A 26,360-nucleotide genomic window follows, 5' to 3' on the forward strand; every position below is an offset into this window, starting at 1 on the left:
ATGTCTCTGTCTCTGTCTATATCAGTGTCTATATCTATTAAGAATTTTAATTTCTGATTAGTTCTATACACCTTCCAGAAAATTAACTATTGCAAATATAATTTTTATTTGAAATAAATGAGCTGACATTGTTGAATTATTATATCATATTAAAAATTTTAACCAAGCAGATATGATAAAATATATGGCAATGTTGGTGAATTACTTATATAAAATGTTATTAGCTTCTGAATAAGAAAATCAACAGCATTATAGTGTATACTAAATGATTACAATTCTACTATGAGATAATAGTGTTGTATTAACTATGTTTAGTAAATGCGCTTGTAACATGGTATAAGTAGTATATATACTGCTAATTTTAATGTTATGATTTAAAAATGAAATGAGAAATTTGATTTGTATATATATTTATAGTATTAATTTAATATATGATGAGTGGAACATCCATAAAAGTTGAATACTATAGCCTAAACCTCTCAGATTGTCTTGTGTGTTAAATATGTTTTTTTTTTATTCTTGAATCTTGATATGAAGTGACTATAATCCTATATGTTAATATTCATGTATCTATCACAGACACAATGAAAAAAATTCTATCAATAAAAATGCATATCTGAAAGGAATCTATCTTGAGCAGATTTGATAAAATTTTATAAAATATATTCAGAGCTCTAAACACTGTATTATTAAATTTTAACTTCCATTTGATGCCCTTTCTAGTAATATCTTGTTATCTACTTCTCTAGTACATCTGCAATGTTTATGTGTATACAAAAATGGTGAAGTTGTAACTATTCTTTTAAGTTATAACTGATGGGACTCAATACTACCATATATATTTTCTAATTTGTACATTTTATTTTAAGAAATATTTAGGGATAATGTGAGAAAGTAATTTATAAGTAATATGTTGTTTGCTATATTATTATAATATCATTAACTATTTAAATAGATGAGTTTATATTAACACAATTTAGGATTTTTGAACTTGTTAGTAACAATTTAATAGTTTAATTCCCTTTCATAATATTTACTGGTAGCATCAGAAAGATACATTCTGATTTTATGTAGTACGTGGCACATTTGGATAGATTTGCTATTCAAATAGGGAGTTTTAAATTCCATTATGGATAATGGTTACAAGTTATATTTCAGTTTTGTTAACTTCTTTCACACATTAAATATGGTGCCTATATTTTGATTTACTTTATTTTTTTTGGTACATCTGAAACATTACATGCATAGTTTTACATAAACAATTTAAGCTATGTAAAGAAAATTTTCAAGCCAAATAAGTTAACACGCTGCGTGTCCTTTCCTTGATGACATATATGAAATTTATCTCTATTAATTTTAATGGTTTAGATAATGGATTTAAAATGGTAGTTTAAACAAACATCTAAAGCTATTCAAAGTCCAAATTATCTCTTTACAGGAAACTCATTTGATACAGAAAGACATTGATAGAATCAACACAAAATCAATACTCTATACTCATTAGTTCTCAATTTAAGGAGAAGAGAAGGAGAGTTGTAATTTTATGGAAATCTCCTTACAAGTACATGGAATATTAAACACAAATAAAGATAACAATGGAAGGTTTTGTTTAGTAACACTGGGGTTATATAACAAAGTTTATACGTTTGTAAACTTTTACAAGATACCAGTAACTGGACTTAAAATGGTCAAAAGGCACCTAGAGGAAGTAATTCAAAAATCAAAAGGCAGTTTATTTATGGCAGATTTTAATTGTATATTAAATGATAAAGATTCAAGTGCTACTAATAACTGTAAGAAATCTGCCACTGCTGAAGCTCTAATAGAATTTCTTGAATTACATAATATGAAAGATATAAGTGAATATTCAGAGCCTAACTTAATATTCTTTATACATTATTCTTATAGACATGGTAAACAATCAAGAATTGATAGTGTCTATAATTCAAATGATTTAGAATCCTGCTGGAAGTAGTAGTAGTTTAATGCCCTTTGTCTGATTACAATGCTACTACATTTAGAATCAAGAACTAAGAGTTTTATATCTTTTTAGATGAATTTCAGCATATAAAACTCAATTAAATGAATTAGTGGTTTATTAATCAAATCCAGAATTTCCTTGATATAAATAATAATGAAGAAGTGTCGTGTGTGTGTGTGTGTGTGTGTGTGTGTATTTTATATATATATATATATATATATATATATATATATATATATATATATATATATATATAGAGAGAGAGAGAGAGAGAGATTCACTTCAGAAGCTTGAAATACTGAAATATCGAATTTCAGTATTTCAAGCCAGAAAGCCGAATCCACAAAACCACGAAAACTCAAAACCGCGAAATTCAAAATCTCGCACACTGGAGATTTTGAATTTCACAGTACTACTGCACACACACACACACACACACACACACACACACACACACACACACACACACACACACACACACACATAACCTCTATACTACATGAAAGCAAGGGGCAACCCCCCTGCACCCTCCATGTGGGGGGCTGCACCCCCTCACCCCCCTACTTAAATATTCTCACTCCGAGTTGCACTAAATACAAACACACAAAACACCACCACACAAGCTACATTCTCCTCACACATGCACACATCACAGCAACAAAACACACTGACAAACACCACAGCCCCTACCCAAAACCCTTAACACACACACTTACCTGAATACATAACCACAGCAAAAGTTCAGAAGCGCAAAATTCAAAACCTTCGGTATTCGAGGTTTTGAATCTCGTGCTTCTTAATTTTCGCTGTTCTCAGGATTTGGCTTTCTGGGCTCGAAATACTGAAATTTGATATTTCAGTATTTCGAATATATATATATATATATATATATATATATATATATATATATATATATATATATAAATCAAAACAACTTCTCGGACGAGCAGAAAAAACAGAGCCAAACCAGTGTTGAGCACTTTCATTCTTTTAATGGTATCAAGAACTTCAACAGAAAATGAACTTCAATAGTAATGTCTTGTATTTTAAAATCTATAGCAGCCAATAAAAAACAATAGCTACTAATGAAAAACAAATGTGCAAAGTTTGTAATAAAAAAACATACCTAAGCCAATAACAGGCAAGAATAGCATCTCTAAGGGTGGAGTTATCTATTCCATCTCAGTAAGCACCTGATATTCAGGTTTTCATTAATACCAAGAGAAGACTCAGCATTTAATAAAAGTTGCAACTTTAATTCTTGCAACTCAGGCAAAGTCTGTCTTCAAAAAATAGTCTAATTGTTCAAGCACTATAAACTGAAAACTGAGGAAGCCATTACAAAAACTGATGTGTTTGCCTAAGGCATTTATTTGATATTTGGACCTAATTGCAACACAATGTTCCTTAATTCTATCAAACAATTTCCTGCATGTTTCCCCAAATAAAAGAAATGGTAGGTGATACAAATATCTGCACAGACCACATCACTAGAGTGGCAATCAAAATATTTTTTTAAAAATAACCTTGTAGCTACGGTGTTTGAAAACAAATTCCTTTCCAGTGTAAATATAGGTATAAACCACACAAACTCCACATTCAAACATGCCAGGAGGCTTGTTTTCAGTCACATTATTCATGATCAAGAATGATTTATCATTTTTCTCAAAAGAGCTTCGCAAAGTTCTGGTTCTTTTATAAGAGAAACTCAGGCTATTTCCCAAAGCTAAAGCTAAATCACTGTTGCTCATTATAATGTTCCGATTTTTGGAAATAATGTTTCTAACGGAGCTCACGTCAGCACAAATAGGTATTGGGAAACTAAGAGTATGATCGGTGTCATTAGTTTGTTTTTCTTTAACTTTAAAACCAAACCGCAGTATGGGTTTGAATTTATCAGTACATACTAGCATGACCTCATTAGCAATATGATCAACCATTTGTTGTAGATAGTTGCATTGCAAAAATAAAGTCTTCAGAAAGTTACATTCTTGAAGAAAAACTGCATCAGCACTGACAATATGTGAAAGCTGTATGAATTGTCCCCGTATTATATTAGCTTTCATAAAGTACAGATGTTGACTAGTATAATGTAGAACATTGTTACTATAAGTTTTCTTGCGGTAAACTGTAGATTCCAAACAGCTATCTACAAATGAAATCTCAATATCTAGAAATTGAATTTTGGAGCTCAACCCTGACACAACAAAGTTTAAAAACTTAATTATGTCTGAGAGGGACTAATTGAAGGACTCAGTTTCAAGTCTAGTCCCTGCCACAAGAAAAATATGTCATCAATATAATGACAATAAAGTTTAATCTTCTGAAAGCCAGGCAGGTGCACAATAGAATTAATTTCCCATGCACTGAGTACCAAATTTGTGTACAATGGCGACAGTTTAGACACCATGGCAACACCTTTAATTTGCTGGTAGGTTTTATTATTGAAATGAAAAAAAATATTATGAAGCACATTGGAAATTAACAGGCAAATACTGTTAATCTTAGTCAAGGAAAAGTTGGGTTTAATTCTCTAGGAAAAAGAGAACCATATCCAACCCCTCCTTGCATGATATATTCATGTACAGTGACCCTATGTCAAGAGTAACAAGCATATATACAGTGTATATATTATATTATATATATGCACATGAGTCTATGTCTTATGATCGAAATTTCAGAATATCGAACATAAGACATAGAAACACACTTACACGAAAGTACATAACATCGAAGATGTACTTACGCAAAGTACATAATATCAAAGATGTACTTTTGCATAAGCCGGTTCTCTGAAGTGCATTACAGTGAGGATAAGGAATTACATCCTTTTCTCCACTGTAGTGCAATCTTGAAGTTAGTTTAAGTAGGGGGGTGGGGGGGGGCAAAGTTTTTAGGGTAGGGGGAAGGCAGGGTAGGTGAATGGCTTACGTGAAAGTACATCTTCGATGTTATGCACTTTCCTGTAAGTGTATTTCTATGTCTTATGTTCGATATTCTGAAATTTCAATCATAAGACATAGACCCATATATATATATATATATATATATATATATATATATATATATATATGTGTGTGTGTGTGTGTGTATGTGTGTGTGTGTGTGTGTGTGTGTGTGTGTGTGTGTGTGTGTGTGTGTGTGTGTGTGTGTGTGTGTGTGTGTGTGTGTGTGTGTGTGTGTGTATGTATGGGTCTCTTTAAAGGCCTATTTTTACTGAAAGATACTATGTTTGTACAATAATAAGACAAAACAATGGGGCAAGGAGCTAAAGAGATTATAAGAAGAAATTGACAAAATGGAACTTAAAATACAGAAAGGTGATAAAAACCTGATAGATGACAAATTAAAGTAAAATTTAATCAACCAAAAAGAATTATTCACTACTGTGGGCATTATAACCATGACAAGAAAGGTCATCACTATGAATTGGAAGAGACACTGTACTCCTACTTTAATGAACTTTAACAATATTGCTGAAAATGGTTGTCAATATGAATTAGCAACTATAAAAATGAGAACCAGTAAATGTACCTCATATTATGATACTTGGTTACAATTTCAGAACCTTTTAGAGAAATTTAACTTTAATAAGTAAGGTTAAAAATGATGAAAAGGAAATATAGTAAGGTTATTTTATAGTCACCATTGTAATAGTTGTTTTTCTTCTAATTTACATTTATTTTTTTACAAACTCTAATGAAGAAAAATGTGAGAATATCTCAACAGCAGAATTTACTACCTTTCTGGGCTCAAGTACAAAGGTCTCACAGATCAGATAAAGTAAAGCTGAGCACTATTGTCTTGCTGACAAACTTTTGCAAAACTCACTAAGCTTGTTGAAAAAGGAGTGTTGGATTTAATGGAAATTATTTTATATAATTTTATTTTTTCAAAGGAGAATATTTTAATCAACTTAAGGGAGTGGCTATGGGCACAGCATGTGCCCCAGTATATGCTAACCTGGTGATGTATAGGTGGAATCTTAAACATATCTTAATCTAATTTGCCATATACACTGAAAATTTTATTCTAGGTTCCTAGATGACATTTTTATTTCTTGAAATGCCCCCCCCCCCCATGAAATAATGGAGTCTATCTCATATCTGAACAAAATGACATTTTTTTAAAGTTTACCTACCAAACTGATCAGAAGAGTATAAAATATCTAGATGTGACCATTTACAAGGACAGCAGTCTGAACAAATTTGAAACTATGATTTATAGGAAACCCACATTTTCTAATACCTATTTGCATTTCAGTAGTACTCACCCTTACCATATTAAAAATAACTCATTTAAGGGGCTGTTAGCCAGAGCTGCCAGGATGTGCTCTAACCTTGAACTTTTTAAGCAATAACATGAGAGGACTCACAGCACATTTTTAGAGAGGGGTTACCCAGAGAAATTATCATCCACCATTGGGAAACAAAAACTGAAGGACTGGGGGTTCAAGTCCAAACCTATTATCCAATCTGGACCTTTAGTGACAACTGAATCCACTGGATCAAAAACTTACTCTACAAACACATTTTCACAGGCTCTGATATTTCAATATCATGAACAAATCAAGCACACTGAAGACATTAAGAACAGCTGAAGTATATTTAGGATAGATGATGATGTTTACCATAAATTGTGACAGAAACCTACTTCATGCACAAAACTGGTATGAACATTAAGAAACTTTTAGAACACAATCAATATGGTATGACATAATACTGATATTGCCACACAATAAATGTTGGAGCTGTAACCAATGCAGGCATATTATAGACAGCCTCAATATCACATTAGATTTCTTCACAAACATTAAGATCAATTTAGTTAAAGGGAACTGCCATACCAAGGAGGTGATCAATTTTCCTGATTTTTATGTCTGAAAGACTGAGTGGGCCATATAGAAAAGGGCCCATGAACACAACTACAATATAAAAAACAAAAACACTAACAATGCATTGTATAAACATTCTGTGGTATGCCAAGGTTTTAAGAAATTTGTATTTAACTTCATAGAGATCACTCCTATTGATGAAAGAGAAGTAGACTTGGAAATCTTTTTAGAATATAAAGAGTTAAAATGGCAAATTAAGTTAAATGCTACCAACTTCCCAGGACTCAACAAACATATTTCCATTACACCTGCATTGACGATGAAGAGTGCAATACTTTGAACACTGTCACATTTTTATAAGTTTTTGTAAGATTTTTATAAGTTTTTTATTATTTTTTTACAAGCTTTTTAAAATAATTTCTGAAGCTTTATATAAGATTTCTTTTAAGATTATTATAAGACTTCAGTATGAGGAATCATTATTAGTATGACATACATACAATGTTGTTACATATTTATTTCATTTACTAATTATGTGAGTGGAGGGTACTGACTTCTTTGTTAGGCAACTGAATACCTACTGAGATCACATTACATTTTATGCTTTTACCAGTTTGTCATGGTAACTGAATTTTGATTGGTTCTTTAAAGTCATGTGACAACTGAACAGTGTAATATAACAATTGTAGTGTGTGATGGATAACTAGTTCTGATGAAGTCCTACCAAAATGGATGAAAGCACTCAACTTTTAACTGTTTTTTTTTTAAAGATATATTTCTTGAACACATTAAAATTATTATTTTTGTTTTAATATGCTCCTTGATGGTTGTTTGTTTAACATCAACTGAATGATTTACCAAGACTGGAAGAACACCATGTGAGCATCTTTGATTTATAAGGTCAAAGGATTTTCTAATTACCACAGAGACATGGTAGGCAAAACAGAGTCTGTCATTAACATAAATACACACATCACTGATGATTTTGTCAGATTTAAGTGGAATATTATCTATATGGTAAGCAGTGGTTGTGCTAGATTTACCAAAGACAATTATTCTAGGTTTCTTGTCATTGAAAGTAATCTTATAATTACAGTAAAGAGTTGATGATCCATACTAATTGGGAACTGATGTAGTTCTGATAATCAAACTGTTTGGATAATCAAACATGCATTGAGCCAGAAAGTAAACTTTTAAAATCTTGTTTTTTCTGCACACAGAGAATACACTTTTTAACCATTCAGCAATTCCAGTGGACAATAAAGAATATTTTCACACGAGTGGGCTACAAGCTCAAAAAGCATGCACAAGTGAATAGATATAGCATTTACATATTCAGAGTTTATGATTTTCCTACCCACAAACTTTGGACGATTGTGTTCGGATAGCTGACATTTCGGATAAATCGACGTTTGGATAATTGACTCCCTACTGTAAAACATCAAGGATTTGTTTGGTCCAAATCTTGCCTGCAGAATTTGAAAACAACTCAGAATTTGTTGTGATCAGCAACCATGGATAGCAAACGCCCCTTGATATCAGCTTTGAAGTCAGAGAAGTATATACCAATGAAGAGGGGACCCAGGATAGATCAATGAAGGGTACCACTGTTAATGCTTTTCTGTATAGAGTAAACACCCTATACTTTAGCAGTATGAGGCCTGTCAAACAGGAAATTGCCTATCTAATAAACTATGCATGTGCTAAAGTTAAGATGACATAGACTGCCAATAATCCAGGAATTGGGAGACAGTGTCAAAGGCATTAATAAAATCCAGGTAGACAGTGAGTACTGCATGTCTGTTATCCATGACAGGATGAACAGGCAAGCTAGGCCTTTTAATAAAGAAAAACTAGTGTGCATCCATGAATATAAAGTCACCTAGACCATTATTTATTAGTTCAGCTATAATATGTTCCATAGAATTGCATAAGAGTAATAGAGCTGTACCTCCCAGGGTTATTAGAGGGACCATCTTTATGGAAAGGAGTCACAACAAAACAAGGATGTAACCATTGGAGAAACTCAGATTGAATAATTGATGGAGGTATTTTGATAAATGGGACATAGTGGATCTTATCAAGGGATATTGTCAAAACCAGTTTAACATATTGTTGCAGCATTGCACGAATGGATCACAGAGACAATACTTTTGGTCCAGAGGGCCCTCCCTAATGGGGTCAAACTTCAAGAATGATCTCATGCATGTTCTCCCAGAAAAAGCAGAACATGGGCCATGCCCTCTCCTGGATAACATTTTTCATCATATATGTCATCTAGGTCTAGAACACATTGGTGATGGCATGATGGAGGACATTGTCAATGTCAGTCTACTGGAACAATTGTGTGTGCTGGTCCTGTTCCCTCATCATCATTGTGATCATTCTAGTTCATTCCCTGAGTTTCAGAGTCTGACTCCACAAAAAGCGGTCATGAGCATTATTGTCTATGCTTGGGTGGACTGAAACAAGTCTCACACTCTATAACATTGTCATCAAAAGCAAAGAAAGAAAAAGCTTTTTGTTTAAATTCTGCTTAAATATTTTAAGTTGTACTTATAGTGACTTGTATGATGATATGTTTTTGTACTTTGCACTTACAGTGACTTGCGTGATGATATGTTTTGTACTTTTCTGCTTTTTGTTCATTTATTTGCTTGCATGTTTCTTTTTTAGTTTGTTCTGCGACCTTAGTCTTGTAGCTTCATTTGTAGTTGAGTGAAGATTGTGTATTACTGCAGGATTTTAGCACTGTTTATACATTATGCTGCACTTCTATTTACATAAGTAGAACTACATGTAAAAGGTTGCTTTTTTGGTATTTGGAACTTAGTCTGGACAATCTGCTCCATCCTTGGTAGATAAGATATTTATTTTATTGTTCTCAACTTTAATTAACTGTTTACAGTGCTACTGCTTTATTTTTGATTATTTTATTTTATTTATTTATTTATTTATTTATTTTTGTGATAAATCTTTCTAAAGGTCCTGAATACTTGAAATGGCCTCATCAAGGCAGTTTAATTTCTGTTGTAGTATTGCACTCACAGGCAATCCTTCTTTGTATTATTACCTCAAGAGGTTAGCAATGTCCTTTATAGGCACAAACACTCAGAAAGTACATTTTATCTTTAAAACTTCCCTTAGAACTGAAAGCTGTAGATTAGTGTAGCTAAAACAAAGCCATTGTGTAGAGACAAGATTAGAGCAGTTAATTTCACATTTAACAGCACTTCTACTAAATCTTAGCACAGTTTAAACCAGTGCAGTCAGTGACAAACCCCAGAAACCTCATGACCTAGAGTAGCCCACCAAAATACAGGTCTGGACAACATGGATACACAATTTCCAAATGTTTCAGTAGCCAGCTTGGTAGATATAGTCATCCTGAGACAATGTAGCAATTGCCTCATCTTCACAAACAACCATTTAACACTTAAATACAGTATCCAAGAGATGTTAGCATATAATTTTTCTGGAGGCAAAAATCTTGCATACAAACAAGGTTGTCAAGATCACGCACACTATATCCACTACACAGTTTCCACCACACACAGACAAATCTGTGATGAGGCACTGAAAAGCAATCTTTCAAGCCCCAAAGACCTCCTGTGACTATAAACGGTAACACCTATCCTCAGCAATCTCTAAAGCACTCACCAAAAGCAATAAGAAACACAACACATATTCCTACACCTAGTGGAGCTCAAGAGCAAAGTCCATAATGCAAGCCAGCACATTACCCAGAACTCTTGTCATAGGGGACTCCATTATATGACACACAGAGATGTCCCACTAACCAGATTGAACAAGGAAATTATAACAGTTGCTTATCTGGAGCCAGGATCCACCAAGCTGCACATGCTCTCAAGTCACTACACCACAATTACTAGTATGATTCTGACATAGCCCATGTGGGAGTTAACAATCTGAGACATACTTCCCTAGACTATATGAAAAGAGACATTGTTGGGCTCTCTGAATACGTGTCTCAAGCAGGTATGTGCCTAGCACTGAGCAGAATTCTACGTTCACCAAGGGAGATGCTACAGTATGAACAAATAATGAATGGCTTCAATAATTTGCTCAGTTTCTGGTATGTTTTCAGGGGGATTCAATATTTGTCAGCATGGGAGGACACAGTTAACAGGCTATGTTGCTTTGCAACTGTCTCGCCTAAGCTTCCAAATATTGCCTACAACTTTATTCACACCGTTAGAGACATTTTAGGCAATGCCAAATTGGCAAACCTACCAACATAGCAAATAAGACACAAAACCTAAAGGTGTTACTGCTCAATGCTAGCAGCCTAAACATGAAGCACCACACCTTACAAACTCTCCTCAAGCTATATAATATATTCATCTGTGCCTTTACCAAGGCATGGTTTAAATATGCATAAAGTACATCAGTAGTGAAAGGCTTCAGTGCCTTCCATACATATATCAGTTGCACAGAGACAAAAGGTGGAGGAGTTTTAATCTATATTAGCAACAAGCATAACTCTACATTGATTAAACAGGATGGTGCCCTGGAATTTATCCATGTGCAACTCAGAGACAAAGTTCCATACCATATTTTAGCAAGCTATGGGTCATACTCTCTCACCCTAGCATGCCATAGCCCATACCTAAACCTACTGGAAACACTCACCATTAAACTAAATATTCTTTTCATTGGAGACTTTACTTGTCTATAGACTGGGAAACATATACTGCCTCATACCGTCAGGTTCGACAATTCCTGGACTTTATCAACCAGATAATGTACACACCCACTAGATTTTCAAACATACTGAACCTGGCACCAGTAAGGGAGAGGGTTGTATGCCCCTTAACACAGTGTCATATTCTCACTGGTAAGGTCAGACCACAAAGCTGTCTCCTTCAAAATAAAAATCAACATGGTAACCTCTGCAAACCATGTAGTAGTTAAGAACTTTTCAAAATAAACTAGACCCTATTAAGTGATAATTTTCCAAATTCAATGCCCTTCCCAATCCCGAGTTCACACAAACGTATACAGAATTGATGAAATAATATGTGAGTATAATGATACAACAAAAGTTAAACTACCTTGGCAATGCAATTTCAATAATTATGGACCTTTAGAATTATTTAAAGGAAAAAACAACAAATTACACAAAAAATAAAAGTGGTATTACTCTAAACAGTTAACTGAAGGGCAAAGCAAAGCAAGTCTCTCATTTGCCATAGATGGAACAGTATTAACTCACATGTAAATGTATGTATAGAGGCTGCTGTGCCCACTGTAAGCCCCAACTAAACTCTAAAAACAATCCACACTAGTGAAATATTAACCTTACTAGGTATATAAAAAAAGGAAAAAAGGCAGGGCTAAAATCAGGAAGAGAAATTCCCATAATGATAGGAACTCTCCAATTAAACTAATCAGGAAACTAAGAGGATTATTTAAGTTCAAATGGACAAATGCATGGTCAAGATAGCCTCACAGACTAAAGACAACCACAACGCCTTCTATAGCTCTGTCCAAAACCTCAAAGGCAGCACACATCAGTGTGCCACACGTGTGGTCAGTGGTACCAAGTTCACTGAGCAAAATGACATAATGAATATGCTGTCTGAAACATGAAGCTCACACTTCACACCCCACAACCTCCCTGCCTCGTTCCATGAAATACCTACCAGCATAACCCCAACTATTAACAGGGAGCAGGTTCTGGCAGTCCTCAATAAGCCCCATTAATATGCTGGGATGCATCTTAAATGGCTGGAAAAATGATCTATCAAGACCACTTGAGTCACTTGTCATCTATTGCCTCAAAACAGGCTTTGTAAGATGAAAATGGAGGACTGCAATGAATAAGCCACTTCAAGGGTAGAGCATCAGCCAGCTCCAGAAAGTACAGACCTATTAGTCTGACTAGTCTAATATGCAATGCCATGGAATGAATTATCATGGGACTGATCCACAAAGATGTAGGTAACATTCAAACAGTGGACTCAATCCACTTTGGCTTTGTTGAGGGAACGTCATGCTTACTAAACTTGGTGGACTTCTTTGAGAATGTCATCAAGGTAATGGATGTAGAGAAAACTGTGTATACTGCCTACCTGGTCCTAACTAAGAAGACATTTGATACAAAACTGGCATAAAACCCTACATTACTCACTGGATTGCCAGCTGGCTCCGAGACAGGACCCATGAAGTCAGGATTGGTGATACCACCTCGACTAAGAGACCAGCCACCAGCAAGGTACCTCAGGGCTCTGTGCTGGGAAAAATAATCTACTTATTGGAGGAAATGCTAATTTCAAATGCCTTTGGATGACCAAGTTCACAGATGAGTGCAAATTGGGAGGTATGATAGATTCCCCCATGACACAAATACCTTGCAAGAAGGTCTAACACAAATGACTGGTGCCAAAGTCACTAACTAAAACTCAATGGCAAAAAAATGCATTATAGTGCCTTTTGGGAACACTGCCAACTAGGTTATATATTCCAATGATAAGTCACCCCTAAGGGTTGACCATGTAGTCAGCGCTCTAGGAACATACGCAGACAGTAATCTAGCCATGGTAGTGCAAAAATCATTCTGTGCTGCTCAACTTATAAGTAAGGGCATGGCATCCAGGTCCAAGGAAGTCATAATGTCACTTTATTCAGCCCTTTTCAGACCCCCTTTGGCATGTATTTGACCAGATATATGCAACAGTTGGAACAACCACAAAGGTTCCTTACCAGGAGAATTGGAGTATAAACACATTGTCCTATATGGATTGCCTTAAAGCCTTATCTCTATGGTCTGTCTCCTACAGGTTACTGAAAGGCGAGCTATGCCCGCTGCACAAGGCATCCTCAGATCCAGCATTGATGGACCTTTTGTACATCAAAAAAAAAAAAACAGCATCAGACCCACTAGATCCAAGGATTTACATTTTGCCTGTAACATAAATAAGAAATGTTAATGAGACAGATGATGTGTCTCAGATGATCCCCATGCTTTGGAACAGGCTCTCCATCCATGTGTTGCAGAGTCCATTCCTAACCTTATTTAAGTGTAACCATGACCAAAGGATGGGAAATCGGAAATTCACTGTGGGTCTAGCCCTCGTGTATCTGATAGACAGAGGCAGACAGTAATGCCCAGACTAACATACCCTCCTCCCACATAACATCTAGAAACTTACTAACATACTGCCTTCTAATAAACACTCGTGATACATAGGAACACAATAACATACTGCCTTCTAATAAACACTCGTGATACATAGGAACACAATGAGCTGGATTACCTCGTTAGGCTTACAAAGGCCCTGGTGGTTGTTAGCCTAGTATATAACTATGAACTATGAACTATAAACCTGTAAGTGTACATCCTTGCATTTTCCTAAAAGAGCCTTAGCAGTAAAAGAAAAACAGTAATATGTACAATATAGAAGAGTCATGCACCTTGTACAGCAACCATGTGGCATGTATGTGATGTATTAGTCATGCGACAGTTAATCTAGCAGTGATTTGTCTGTGCAAACCTGTAATAGGCCAAACCCTAACAATTTTAAACTTATATACTAAGTAATTAAGAATGCAATGGGCAATACATTTAGAATAGTTCCAAGTCACAGGTAATTCATTCTTATAATTAGCCGAAGACGACAAACATTAGAGCCAATTTCATATGTACAAACACACATCATGTAAGTCAAGTACCACAGTATTTAAATATCAGCATTAGGTAAGAAACCATGCCATTAATAATGGAAATGTAACAGAAAAGAGGTATGAGACATCTCCTTACATGTCAGAGAAGCATTTAAAATGGCCTGTAAGTAAAGGAGGACACACACACACACACACACACACACACACACACACACACACACACACACACACACACACCCCTAAAACTATCAGTTTATAATCCACATGGCAAGGAGTCTATGCCTAAGGTGTAACTACTGCGTTAACAAAAATACGTATGTGTAAAGATAAGGAAACAAAAGAACACTGACAAGTGCACCTTGTAATGAGTATAATAACACTACATGTCAACATAATGTAACAGAATAGTAGTATATTACATGTGCAGTTGACAACATTTATTGACTTTAGTGTAACAATTGCCTACCACGCATTAAGGTCATGTAAGGACATCATGCAAGGTTATATTACTGGATGGTAAGAAAAATTTAGAAATCCATAAGAAAGTCTAGGAATGTTTATGCATCACAGGCTGAAATGAGGGCTTATGAAGCAATGACACTATCACAACACATACATAATAACAATCTACAGACACACATTAATGGCAGCATGTGCTTAGTAAAATGTTATACTGCAGCACTTAGTATCAGCATTTACAAGAAAGCATGAGAGATCAGGATGATACAAGTTCATGTTTGGTGATATCAAGACACTGAATGTCTGAAAAATACACATGCAAAGATGTGTCATGTAATTTACAACATAAATATACCATTACTAATATAGCACGTCACTCTGTGCAGGCTGTGAGTAGAAGGACAAGTATAAATCATCAGGTACAGATCTCAATGCAATGATTTCAACACAAGTATACATTGAGGTGTCACTACAACTGTAACACTCAATCATAAAACTGTAATATGTGCAATATCTCACACGTGGAGATCACATGTATCAGAAATGTGATATTTTGAAAATCACTGTTTCTATATATGGAAGCATGAAGTCTGTAGGTGGAGATGTCTTGATTTGCATAAAAAATAAATATTCCCAAGGCTGGTCAAACAGGACAATGCACTTTGAGCTGCTCCATGTTCTAGTCACCACAGGCAAAATCCAATACCACTTCCTTGCAAGCTATAGGTCCTCCTCTATGACACAGGAAACCCATACCATGTATTTAAACTTATTGGAAATATTCAACATCCAACCCAATATCATAATCATGGTGGCTTTAATTCCCCCACTATTAACTGGGAATCCTATATAGGTTCATAGGTAGGTACTAGTCTATCAGCCCTAGGGCCTAAGTAAGCCTAGCCAACAAGGTTCCCTGGCTTACGCCACCCAAGAAAGTTAATTTCCTGTACCCCTCTTGAGCAGAGCCACAGAAGTGATCCCTGGGGTGTATTTCCTATTTCCCATTCACTCATCAAGATTTTTCTTGAAGAGTGCTAATGAGGAACTTTGCTTGACATAGATGGGTAGCTTGTTCCAGAGTATAGGAAGTCTCTGGGACAGGAATCTATCCCTCCAGCATATCCTGTTTATTGTGGTGACAAGGTTTAGGTCCCTAGAGCATGTAGCTTGGAGGGATTGGGATTTCTTTAGGTGTAGCATGTCCAACAGCTCTGGGTTTAACATAGCTTTATATGTTAGGCAGATATCTCCTTGGAGTAGGTGATATGCTACAAAGTAAAGCTGAAGTTTTTTGTAATGGTCAGTGTAGGGCTTCTGTTTGAGGCCAGTAATCCTCTTTGTGATCTCTGAGATCTAGCCAAGGCTTTTGACACCATCCCCCACTCTGGAATTATAGACAAACTCACTAAACTAGGTATAAATCCCTATGTCACAAGATGGGTTGCCAAATAGCTCACTGACTGAACCCACACTGTGAAAGTAGAAGACTCTAAATCCAACTTCAGACCAGTGACAAGTGGAGTACCACAGGGTTCAGTCCTAGGTCCTCTCCTGTTTGGTATCTACTTCTCTGAAGTACAGGCTAACAAAGAAGGTCTTTGGCTAACAAAGTTCACAGATGACTGCAAACTAGGAGCCATAATCAAATCTCCTAACAATGTGGACATCCTACAAAAGGGCCTCACTGAGACAGATGCCTGGTGTCAAAGCCATGGCCTCAAGCTCAATGCCAAAAAGTGCATGGTCATCCCTTTTGGTAAAAACTCTGTACCCATGAACTACCACATAGGCGGTAGTCTACTTAACACCAAAGGTGTAATAAGAGACCTTGGGACACAGGTGGACAGTAGTCTCTCCTTTGATAATCACATCACCACAGTAGACAGGAAATCCTTCTATGTGGCACACCTCATCACAAAAGGTTTCTCATCCAGGAAAAAAGAGGTCATTGTTCCCCTCTACTCATCACTCATTAGACCCATTATAGAGTACAATGCCCCTTTTGGTATGTACTTCACAAGACATCTACAACAACTGGAAAGGCCACAGAAATACCTCACAAAGAGGATTACTGGCCTCAAACAGATGCCCTATGCAGACCATCTCAAAAAACTTTAGCTTTACTCTGTCGCATATCTCCTACTCAGAGGCAATCACTGCCTAACATACAAAGCTATGTCAAACCCAGAGCTGTTGGACATGCTCCACGTAAAGAAATCCCAATCCCTCTGAGCTACATGCTCTAGGGACCTAAACCTTGTCACCACAATAAACAGAACATGCTGGAGGGATAGATTCCTATCTCAGAGACTTCCCATACTCTGGAACAAACTACCTATCTATATCAAACAAAGCTCCTCATTAGCACTCTTCAAGAAAAATCTTGATGATTGGATGGGAGATAGGAAATTCACCCCGGGAATCACTTCTGTAGCTCTGCTTGACAAGGGCACAGGAAAATACTTTTCTTGGGTGGCAAAAGCCAGGGTACCATTTGGCTAGGCTTACTTAGGCCCTAGGGTCAATAGCCTAGTACCTACCTATGAACTTCTGTGGCCTTTCCAGCTTCTGCAGATGTCTTGTGAGGTACATTCCAAAAGGGGCATTGTACTCTATAATGGGTCTAATGAGTGCTGAGTAGAGGGGAACAATGAACTCTTTTTTACTGGATGAGAACCCTTTTGTGATAAGGTGTGCCACATAGAAGGATTTCCTGACTACTGTGGTGATGTGATTATCAAAGGAGAGACTACTGTCCACCTGGGTCCCAAGGTCTCTTATCACACATTTGGCATTAAGTAGACTGCCGTTTATGTGGTAGTTCATGGGTACAGAGTTTTTACGAAGGGGATGACAATGCACTTTTTGGCATTGAGCTTGAGGCCATGCCTCTGACACCAGGCATCTGTCTCAGTGAGGCCCTTCTGTAGGATGTTTACATCATTTGAGGACTTGACTATGGCTCCTACTTTGCAGTCATCTGCGAACTTCATTAGCCAGAGGCCTTCTTTGTTAACCTGTACTTGAATGAAGTAGATACCAAAACAGGAGAGGTCCCAGGACTGAACCCTGTGGTACTCCACTTGTCACTGGTTTAAAGTCAGATTTGGAGTCTGCAACTTTTACAGTGCAGGTTCTGTCAATTATCCAGTTGACAACCCATCTTGTGACATAGGGATTTATACCTAGTTTAGTGAGTTTAGCTATAATTCCAGACTAGGGGATGGTGTTGATAGCCTTAGTGAGGTCAAGATAGGCTGTGTGAACCACCTTACCCTTGTCTACAGCTTTGGTGCCTGCCTCAAAGAAGTTGATTAGGTTCAGAAGACCTAATCTGCCTTTCACAAACCTGAACTGGGTGGTGTCCAGAGTTTGGAGGTTACCGATGTCTTTGTTTATGAATTCCATGATGATACATTCCATGGCCTTGCAGACCAGGTTTGTTAGGCTAATAGTGTGATAGTTCCCAGGATCAGTGGTGGCTCCCCCTTTGTGGAGTGGGATAACTATTGCTGTGCGCCATTCAGTGGGCACAAAGCCTGATGTGAGACTATGATTGAACATGGTGTTTAGGTGGGGCGCCAGTTCATTCTGAAGTTCGTGTAAAACGCAGCCTGGGATTTTGTCCGGTCCCATGGATGCTTTGTTTTTGGTTTTAGAGAGTACAGTTTTTATCTGCATAGTTGTGATTACAGAGACTCTGCATTCTATCTATATAGATATGGGCCCTTTAGGGGGTGAAAGGGGTGTAAAGTTAGCACTGAACCTATCTGCCAAGATGTTGGCAATATCAGTTGGTTCTGCAATTTTTGTGCCATTGTGCTGTAACTCAGAGCAGATCTGGGTGTTGTCATTAAGATTCTTGACATAGCTATAAAATGCTTTGTGGTTGCCCTTAGAATCAGTGGCGATTTTGTTTTCGCAGCTATCCTTGAAGGATCTTATAAGGGATCTCAGCTTATTACTGAGGGTGACCAGGGAGCTCCTCCACTCATGGATTTTACTCTCTTTTGCAACAGTTTCTTCCTTCTGTTGTAGAGTTTATTTATGGCAGGGGACCATCAGATTGACTTCCTTTTTTTGGAGGATAGTGTCTTGGTTCTGTTTGTCATAGCACGATGCATGCACTTGTGTAAGTGCTTATAGATTGCATTTGTGAAGGATTCAGCAGTCGTAACTGTATTGTCCATCTGCATGGGTGTCATGAAGTTCGGCATTTCTGTCTTAAGAAGCATGAAGTTGGCTTTGGAGAAATCTTTTACCGTGGTTTCCTTAATGGTGGGTCATTGTGGGTTGTAGATATCTAGGGTGATTAGCTTATGGTCGGATCTGACCAACAAGGAGCTGATTTCAGGTGTGGAACACCGGTCACTCATGTTGGTAATGACTAGGTCTAGGATATTGTTGCCCCTGGTGGGGGTGTGGATAAGTTGATCCAGGGCATTGGAATTTATGAATTCCAGAAAGTGTTGAGTGAAGGAGTTGGTACGAGTAGTTTTCCCAGTTATTGGTGGGGTAGTTGAAATTGACCATTATTAGGGTGTTTAGTTGAACCCTAATATTTTCCAGTATATCAAGAAAAGAGGAGTGGGAATCCTATGGTATGGTGGAGGATCTGTAGCAAGCTACAATTTGGATTGTAGTTTTGCCCAGATTTAGTTGCACTTGGATAACTTCGGATGTATTATGCTGCACAACTAGCCTGGAGGTCTGGATATCCTTAATGAATATGGACACTCTTCCGCCTTTGGTGTTCTGGTCCAGGTTAGGTGGCCGAAAAGTGTGGTTTGAGTTATAGCATGGTAATGCAGGTGTGCTCTCTAGAGCCTTGAACCAGGTCTCAGTTACTGCACAGATATCAATGTTCTCCATTTTAAGGAGTGCCTCGAGTGAGTGCATTTTGAGATTTAGACTTCTAGCATTGAGTAGCATTACCCTCACTTTTTGCTTGCCTGTTCCTGTTACAGTGGTAAATTTGTCATTTGAACTTTGCCTAAAAAGGCGCTATAGGGGCAGCAAGAACCTTTGCCAGTATCTGGAATCCCAGTGGCAACAGGTGCAGGCCATCTATGGCAGAGCATCATGGTCTGTTGACCATGTCGTCCCAGGCAGACATATACTGGATCCCCTTAGAATGACACCAGAAGCTTAGACAATTGTTGAAGTCAATCATTATGTCCTTGTACTGCGGTATTATTCTGCGCCATGGCAGAATGTTACTCAGGACTAGGGTCATACCTGCCTGGGCTGCAATATCGGAGAGCTCTTCTATGTCTCTATTCATGTAGTTCAGGGAGGTACGTCTCAGGTGATTCGCACCAACATGGACAATGACAGAGTCATATTTGTACTTGTTGTGGAGTGACCTGAGTGTGTGGGTTATGTGGCAGATCCTGGCACCTGACAGGCATCTGACAGTAACCTTCTCCTTGTTTACCCTGGTGAGTGGGACATCAGTGTGTCTGACTATCGAGTCACCTATGATAGGTGTGTTGGGTACTTTGGTTTGCCTTATGGGCTGTGGTTTATTGGCGCACTGAATCTGTGGGCTGTGTGTCATTTGGGTGATGTTGGGGGGGTGGAGGTTGCTTGCATTTCTGCTTTGGAGGTCTCTGTTGCTAGAGCAGATTTTTGAGAGCCTTTGTGAATGTTTTTCTGTTTCTATGTGTGAATTTTGGTGGTGTAGGTTTAGTGGGACTATGTGATGAGTGTGGTGCGGTGCAAGTGTTTACATTCTCCTCTTGACTGTCAAGTTCAGCCTTGGTTGAAGAGAGCTTTACCTCCAGATTGGCTAGATAAGTGCATCTATCATAGGTTGTGGTATTGGGTGCTAAGACGAGAGGAACCCCAAACAAAGGGATAGAGATTCTGAATTTTCTAAACACAAACTCCTTGCACCAGATTGCCAATACACCAACCAGGGGTGCAATCATACTGGATCTGGCCCTCACTAATATGGGAGACTACAGCATACCCCTACTGTAATATCTTCCCTCATAAAATCAGACCACAAAATGGTCTCCTTTAAAGAAAAACTAAAACCTGGACCCCCCCCCCCAGCTAAACCTAGAATATTCAGGAACTACTCTAAGGATAACTTCCTGCTATTAAGTGATAATCTGGCAAAATTTCTAGCCCCAATAACCCCTGAGAACACTGCTGCCTATGCAGAACTGTTCATGGAAACTCTGTGCAAGCATGTTATTAGCAGCATAGAGGCAGCTGTACCCACCAGGAAGAAGTACAGAACTCTCAAAAAACAAGCCACTCTGGTGGAATCACAAAATCAATAGGCTAAATAACAGAAGGGAGAAATCATGGCAGAAATTAGGACATGCAGCACCCAGCAGGATAAAAGCACTCTCAAACTAAAACAACTCTGAGGGGAAATAAAGTCTACCAAAGCCAAATTTGAGGTAAATTTTGCCTCCCAAACCAAGAACAACCACAAGGTATTCTTTAGCTATGTATGCAACCTCATAGGCAATACACAATTGTGTGCAGAGCTCATTGTAAGTGGAGACACCTATACTGAGCCAGAAGATATAGTAAACCTACTGGCCAATAAATTCAGCTCCAACTTTACTCCTCTCTTCTCCTCAACCTTCCCTCAGGAAATACCATCAAATATAACTCCACCTGCTATCACTAGGGAACAGTTCCTTAATGTTCTCTCTAAGGCCAGGAACACTGCATCAGTGGGCTCAGCCAGTATTGCAGAATGCCGTCTAAATATAATAAAATATGACGTATCAGGCCCTCTGGAATTTCTGTTTAATGGGTGCCTCCAAACGGGGTTTGTGTCTCATGAATGGAGTAAAGCAATAGTCATTCCTCTCCAAAAAGGTGGGCCATCTACAGACCCTGGAAACTGCAAACCAATAAGTTTCACTAGTCTTATATGTAAAGCCATGGAAAGAATTATCTTGGAAATTATCAGTAGTGATCCAGACACTGGACCCAACCCAGTTTGGTTTTGTGAAAGGCAGGTAATGCCTACTCAACCTGGTGGACTTCTTTGAGAAGCTCACCAAAGCAATAGATGTGGGCAAAATGGTTTACACTGCCTACCTTGACCTGGCCAAGACATTTGAAAAAATACCCCTCAGTCATTGTTGACAAACACAAGAGGTTAGTTACAATCCTGTATGTCATGTAGTGGATGGCCAACTACCTCACAGACAGGACCCATGAATTTAGAACAGGGGAGTTCACCTCTACAAAGAGGCCATTCACAAGTGGAGTCCCTCAGAGATCGGTCCTTGGACCACTCCTTTTTAGCATTTACTTGTCTGAAGTCAAGGGCAATGTCAATAGTCTCTGGCTGACTAAATTTGCAGATGATCGCAAATTAAGGGCTGTCATTAAATCCCTCACTGACACAAATGTTCTCCAGGAAGAACTGACATAGACAAGCAACTGGTTTCAGAGCCATGAACAAAAAACTAAATACCAAGAAATGTATAATAGTATCCTTCAGGAAGTCAACCAACCCTGGTAACTATAATATTGACAACACACCCCAAAGAGCTGACCCAGTAGTCAGGGACTTAGGGACACACATACATTAATCTAGCCTTAGACCATCCAGTGTCTGTAGTAGTGAGGAAATCATTCTATGTTGCACAATTTATGGCATCTAAGTCCAAGGAAGTCATTGTTCCACTGTATTTGGCATTCATCAGTCCTATCATGGAGTACAAAGCCCCATTTGGTATATACCTAACCAGGCATATCCAACAACTGGAATGTCCACAGAGGCTCCTCAGTAAAAGAATACATGGCATAAGTAAAATACCATATGTAGACCTCCTCAAGGCTCTATCCCTGCATTCTGTCTCCTACAGGCTTTTGAGGGGAGATCTATGCCTGGCATACAGGGTATTGTCACACCCCATTCTGATGGACCCTCTACATATCCACAAAACAAACAGCACCAGTATTATACATTCTAAAGTCTTAAACCTTGCCTGTGATATAAATAGGACCTGCTGGAGAGACAGATATATATCCCACAACATACCCAATCTCTGGAACATGCTCCCCATCCATGTAAAAAAGAATTCCTTCCTAACCCAATTTAAGTGCAATTTGGACAATTGGATGGGGAACAGAAAATTCATATTTGGTTTGGCACCTATGTCTCTAATGTATACCGGCAACCTTAAATGATTCATCTCCCAGGCCCCTGCTTGTAAATGTTTCATCTCTCACACTCCTCCTTACACTTATCAGGGGTATCAGTACTTGTCAAAGATTTGGGATGCAAGGCTAGGCTTAAAAAGGCCCTTGTGCTCATTAGCCTAGTAAACTTCTAAACTTCTAAGAACCTACAAACCTATGAACCTAAATGCTAATAAACTGTGTACTGCATCATGGTTAACATATAACATCACTACATACTTGCATCCAGAATGGAATCAAATGTACATGTCACTTCTATACATTATGGCATATCAAATGACAGCATGGCCTTGCCTGGCCATGCTGTCATACATAATTGACATGTAAACATTTTCGTCTAAATTTGTGTATTTCAGTGAACCTAGGAGTATCACACTGATACATATAGAAACAATATTGAAAAGGACATGCTCATATTTGTCCTAAGTTCAGCCTTCTAACTCTGCCTGCAACTAATCCATTTACAACACTGCATTATTCTACTTAAAAATATAAATACAAAATTGAATATGGGGTAAGTAGTACCATAGAGCCAGTAACAAATCACAGTGCTGATTGCCATGTGAACCAGTAAAGTGAAATTATTTATATAAGATAGTGTTGTAAAAGACTTGTGCACCTACACATTGGTGCTAACAAAGTACAACTCAAGTAACACACAGCAGTATAATCCTGCCAACATCACCCATAATGTGAGATGGCAGACACTCATTCAATTTATGAATAGGCAAGTTATAAACACCATGTAGTAAACTTGGAACAACTACCATACATACAAGTTGCTCAATGTATGCTCTGAAAATGGCAGAAACAGTAAAAACTGTATTGTATGTTTTTAGCAGCAGTCACCAACACACATAGCTTATATGCAAGATTGTAACACTGAACACTTTGTGGAAGTTTAACAAAATAAATCAAAACATAAGACAGTTACTACCAGGCTGAGAATGAAATAACTCCACATTATTAAAACAATAGATAAAACAGTGTCATAAGCTCTTTCGGGTAAATCCCTTCATCAGATGATAAAATTAATAAAAACATTGTATCTTTTATAATACATCATAACCAATCAAATTCAATAATTTACCCTCCTTTTTGCTAAAGCTGGTTTTAAAGGGACCACAGCATTTAATCCTGGGGCTTTATCAGCCCCTAGTCTAAGAATCCATTGCATCTCCTTATATTCAGTCTCATTTCTTAAATTTCCCATTCTTTGTCTTTTGTTGATAACACATATAACCATAAAAGCAAATATGTGATCTTCATGCAAGACTGTATGTTTATACAATGCATTTTGCTTTTTTCCTAACCTTATATCAGACAAATGTTTAAAAATCCTATCTTTAAGTCTGCGTTTTTTCCCTACATAGTACGCTGTACACTGTCAGTTAGCAATATAAACATCACGTGTGTTACAGTCAGCATATGTATTCATAAAATAACTCTTATTAGTCCTAGGATGTAAGAAACAATTGCCTTGCATAATATATCTGCAGGCTTTACAGTTTTGGCATGGCAATGTACCCTTCTTATTAATTTTGTGATACTTATAACCACTGTGAAAAGGTTCATGACACAAAATATATTTCAAATTCTTATTTCTTTTAAAAATAAACTTAGGTTGTGTTCCTACAACCTTGGTTATGTTTTTGTCTGTGAGCAAAGTTCGCCAGTTGTTCCTAATTATGTTGCATATACCACCTATATCACTACTATAGGTTAAACTCATCTGCATCCCCTTGTTGCCATTATATGTTTGAACATCAGTAGTCTTAGATAATTCTTTTCCCCTATGTATCCATGGTCTATATTTTTGCTTCCTATATAATTTGCTGTTACTCAATTCTGTATCTAGTAAATTTTTAGTGTAGTCCCTCTCCTGAAAATTGACCTTGAGTGAGTCCAATTCTTGACCAAAGGAGGTCTCATTAGTGCATAATCTACATACTCTACATATTTGTCCCTTAACTATATTTTGGAAGACATACCTGGGATGCATGCTGTCAAAACTAAGAATACTATTGGTCCAGCAAGGCTCCCTATATTGTGATGTCTATACACCCCCATCCACTTGCCTAGAAATAAGAATATCCAAGTATTCAATAATGGAGCTGGAATAATTGAATGAAAACTTAAAAAAAACTTGTGGTCAGTTCTAGATATTCAACAAAGGATTGTAATTCGTTTACAGTACCTTCCCATAGGAAAAAAATATCCACATATCTGTTATAAAACAGAAGTGTGTCTTTCCAAGCATGTTCAATATCAAATATTACCATATCTTCCCAATAAGCCAAGGCCAAGTAGCATGAAAGAGCTGATAAAGCCCCAGGATTAAATGATGTCCCTTTAAAACCAGCTTTAACAAAAAGGAGGGCAAACTATTGAATTTGATTGGTTATGATGTATTATAAAAGATACAATGTTTTTATTAATTTTATCATCTGATGAAGGGATTTACCCGAAAGCACTTATGACACTGTTTTATGTATTGTTTTAATAAAGTGGAGTTATTTCATTTTCAGCCTGGTAGTAACTGCCTTATATTTTGATTTATTACTGTTTGGATTTTTGGCAGTACTTTTGGTGGAGGCCATTATTTTTGTCTTTACGAAGTTTAACAAAACTGAATTTTATTTTGGTTGTGTCAGCAAACATCCTATAACCTCAAAATAATCTAACATTAGAAGGTCTTGTACATTTGAAGTTTTTTCCAAAAATGCTTTGCAAAAGTTATACACAATACATTAACTCCAAATTGCAGTGAACTCTTTTGCAACATTCCAAAGGAAAATGCTTGAAACAGGAAATAGCACAGGAGTTTTCTAAAAGAATCAGGAGTACATTGGACTGGGGTCGGGAGATACAGATGAACAGGAAGAAGACCAGCAACACTGAAATTAGTGAGTAAATGTGAGATTATAAAGCAGCAATCATATTTGTGAAATATAGCTTTACAAGGAAAAAGTAGAAAGATTGGACATTTATTAACTTTTCTAAACTTCTGGGGGACTAAAAAGCATATGTCCCATTTCATGTCATTAATGTTTGGAAGGACACTAAGGGGGAGGGAAAGAATAAAAGTATTTGTAAGGAAAAGAGTTTTTGTTTTTAACAGTAATTGTATAAAACATTTAATGATATCAATTGCAGGTTATATAGTAAAACATTTTCAGTTATTGTTGTATGTGATAAAGATACTAAAGTAAAGAAGTGCCTTTTTTCTTCTTTTCTTCTTTCTTAATTTTA

Source organism: Protopterus annectens, chromosome 3.part1, assembly GCF_019279795.1.
Source record: "Protopterus annectens isolate FY-2018-M chromosome 3.part1, PAN1.0, whole genome shotgun sequence".
Taxonomy (NCBI): Eukaryota; Metazoa; Chordata; order Ceratodontiformes; family Protopteridae; genus Protopterus; species Protopterus annectens.